Below are 4251 nucleotides of genomic sequence, written 5' to 3' on the forward strand. Positions count from 1 at the left end.
AAGCATGTGAAATTTCATTCATTTTGGATCATGTATGATCATTTTATGAATTAAATGGTGAAACATACACAAAATGCATACAAGTCAAAGGCAATAGGCAAAGTCAACAAAATCACCAGGCACAACTTGGACTACCGTGCCTAAAAAAAACTAGACAAAATTTGGAGATGGATGCAAAAATTCCCATCTAATTTGGATTAAAATTGGATTTGTTATGATTTTTTGAAGTTTTGTAAAATAATGAAATAATTATTGAAGTAATTAAAATGATTTAAATTAATACGAATGGCAAAGTTGTAATTATTGGAATCAGTAAGCAAAACGCTGCGCAGCACTAATTGACATGGCGCGTTTCTATTGGTCCTTACTAGCGGTAAACACAATTTGAAAATGGCAAGGCACAAAAGCGGATCAAACACACGCGTTTTCCAGAATTTCTCAAGAACATCATGAATGTTCATCATCTCCAGAATCCATCATGAACAAATTGGCACGAAAGTGGACAAATGGCACATGGTTCTCTTCGTCTTTTCACGTACATCAATAATATACAGATGAAATCTCCTAATTCCTACTGTACAGAACGGATCGATCCAAAATAGGTTTTACATCAAAACTTCAATTCATGATTTCTCAGCGAATATCCAATGAAAACGCACGATTCAAACTTTAGGTTACTCAGCAATGATCATTCTATCAAATCCCTATCTTAATTGGAGCAATTATGGAGTTTGATTTCCAACCTTAATTTGAGTGCATTGATGGATTTGATGAGTTCAGGCCTTGAAATCCAAAAACAGATGCGCATTGAGGTGTGACTAAGAGCATGAGATCAAGATTTTAGCTCGAAGCAGCTTGTACCAGTAGGAATCTTCAACTGTCATACAGAAAATGCAAATGCCATGGCCACGGTTCTTCAAGATCTTTCCACTGTGAGCTTCAACAGAAGTTACACTCCACCTGCCAATGATGATCAACAAGAGAAACAGCAAAAAAGATGGAAGGAATCTTGATGAACAATGAGAAAAAAGTGGAAGTGCAAAGTGTGAAAAATTGAGAGAATGTGTGAGATTTTGCTTTGGATCTGAAAAAATGGAGTGTGATTATGAAAAACAGTTACAATTATCTCTTTATACCTCTCCCTAATCCAAAATTTAATCAAGATTAGCAAAGTTGGAAGGATTAGCATAATGTGCATTTTTCATGCTTTGGCCAAAATGCCCTTTTCTAAACCAGTCCATATATCAGTCCAACCTTGGTTCAAGCAAGTCAAAAATACCATTTGGAATGTGTTGCAAAAGGTCTCATGTGCATATTCCATGTTATGCTCAAAATCACTATGCCATGCCAAAAATGCAAATGAATTCACTTAAAAAATGGCATTTTGCTATGAGAGTTTTTGATGAAATTTGATTATGCACCATGAAAGATCATATGAAATGTGGTTTGCTCAAAGAAAAATCAACCAATTTGCCCATTCCATGTGAAAGTTATGCCACCTTGAATTTGGGCATATTTGGAAAATGACTGGACCATATCTTGCCAACCACACATGGGAATTTCAAGTTCTTGGACTTTTTGGAACGGTGAGATCAAGATCTTCAACTTTCATGTTGGACAAAATTCCATTTGAAGCTTGAATGATGAAGTAATTTTGGGGAGAAAAACTTTCCATTTTGGGCAGTTGAAATTACAGGTCACCTGCTATTTTTGGAAACTTCTGATCTGACCTCCAAATCTTCAACCTTGGTCTTTGATATGTCAAATGAGACTTATATGGACATGAATGAGGCCTTTCAAACCATCTCACACCTTCCAATCCATAAAATCAGGCACAGTTGACCACAGTTGACTTTCTAGGGTTTCTGAAGAAATTCAGCTTGACTATTGAGCTTTGATCATCCAATCTTTGGCCAAATCACTTCAAAATGATCCTTAGACCATATGAATTTGATAAACCAACCCTAAGGCTTTGTCTCAATGAAAATGGCACTTGGTTGCTTGCTTGACCTGATCTCCTGACCAGTTTGACCTAATTTGTCAACTGAGCTTGCACTTGGGCAAATTGACAATGCAATGTTATGCAAGCAAATGGACAATGCAATGTTATGCAGTGGCCTAATGTGAAATGAATATACAAAAGGTAGGGTGCAAATTTGAGGTGCTACACTATGGTGGAAATGCACCAGAGTGACCGGGTCAAACTGCAGTTCTGAATGCTACAACAGATTCCAGAATCTCCCACGTGTTTGGGGAATTGACATCAAAAAAGGGTTGATGCACAATGGGATTATTCTGATTCGAGAGACTTTGCAAAAGACATGTGTCGTCCATAGAGGAATCAAAGACAACACATCTTGAACGAACCAGATATCCATGGTGCAAGACCGACTCAACAAAATATATGGCATGGTTTAGATCGGTAACAACTCAACAATTTGTATCTGAGCCGCGGTATTTGATGGATCCACGCCAACATGCTTCGTCATCGTATGCCCCACAACAATTCACCACCCAACACCAATGTGAACCCACCCAAACCCAACAACCAACCATACAACATCAACCAACCACATACACACAACAACCAAACACCCAACATCGCAACCCGTTCATGCCAACCACCCAACAACCAACCATCCAACGTCGCAATCCATTCATACCTCTCACTCAAACACAAAACCAAGAATCAAACCCCGCAGCCACAACTGTCTATAGCCCATATGATTCATATGGGTCACTTCATCGTAGCCCCCCATCAATAACACCCAACCATTGTTTAACTATAGTCTCCCCAGAAACCATTGCTTTGTTTCCAAAACGACTCAATGACCCAATTTGGGCAACTATATCGTCCCCAATTCACTCAACCACAACGCCCTAACTACGATGACATGGGCACCGAACTCCATTACGGAAGCGCCGTTGGCCAGAGCCCCTTCGGATATTGGGAGCAAATGATGACACATCTATCAAATACCGCTGGAACTTCCGTTGGACCTTCCAACCAACCATCGCTCGATCAGGTCAGCACACAAAGACCCCAAACACCTCAAGAAAATCGTGGAAGACCTAGGAGATAAACTAACGCACCGGGATGTGGAACAGGGGGACGTTATAATCGGACGGGTCATTAGTTTATTGTCAGTCCAATGTAACCAATTATTACATCATCAATGAATTTTTTTCTCATTACTATTTCTTTTTTATTAAATAATAAAAATTAAATATTAATAATTAAAAAAAAATAGCAGGGGGTGTATGCGCTAGATGAATTGGCGCATACACCAATCAAACATACATAGGCGCCACTAACATTGGCGCCTCCTCATGAGGCCCAATGTAGGTGCCACTAGCATTGGCGCCTCCTCACGAGGAGTCTAATGCATGCGTCAATGATATTGGCGCCTCCTCTTCATGCATTGGGGGTACGTCAATTCATCTGCCGCATCCTCTATCAAACCTGATTATTTTGGTAATATTTTTGAATAATTGGTTATTTTGGAATTATTTTTGAAAATAATGGTTATTTTGAAAAAAAATTCTAAAAGTTTGTTTTAATATATTTGTAATATTTTAATACAAATAAAATAAAAAATAAAATTAATTATAAAAACAATGATATATTTTTAAATTATGAATTTATATTGTGAAAAGTAATCTAATAATTTTAGATGTAATTGATGGTAATAAATTCAGAATTTGAAATTTAAATTCTTTGAAATATAAAATATAATATATATTTTTGGTGACGTTTAGGGTTTTCATTGATAGAATTTTTTTTGGTGACAACTCAGAATTTGAAATGTATATTCTTTTAAATTCAGAATGTAAGTAAATAGTTTTTTTTGGGGACGTTTCAGAATTTGAAACTTAAACTATTTAACTCATATAATAAAAATAATAATTTTTTAAGTTTGTTTAATCAAATATATATTTATTTATTAGTAAAATGGGAGGATCAAAGGTCTAAAATGAGGAGACATTAGGCAGCATGTCTCATAGACATTTGAACCGTTACTAAAAAAATTATCATCGAATCAGATACAACCATCAAAACTGGACAAATCTAGTTTGGTTAAAAAATCAGCACACTTAATAGTTTTTCTAAAAATGTGAATGAATGCACTTCTTTAAAATGCTGAAGGAGAAGAAGAATATGCCTAGCCAAAGTCGAACCTTGTTTAGACTTCAAAGGCGACCCTTGGAGAGCATCTGCTACTGTCTTTTTGCCATCTTGAACAATAAGGT

Source organism: Lathyrus oleraceus, chromosome 4 (genome assembly GCF_024323335.1).
Source record: "Lathyrus oleraceus cultivar Zhongwan6 chromosome 4, CAAS_Psat_ZW6_1.0, whole genome shotgun sequence".
In the NCBI taxonomy this organism is placed as follows: domain Eukaryota; kingdom Viridiplantae; phylum Streptophyta; class Magnoliopsida; order Fabales; family Fabaceae; genus Lathyrus; species Lathyrus oleraceus.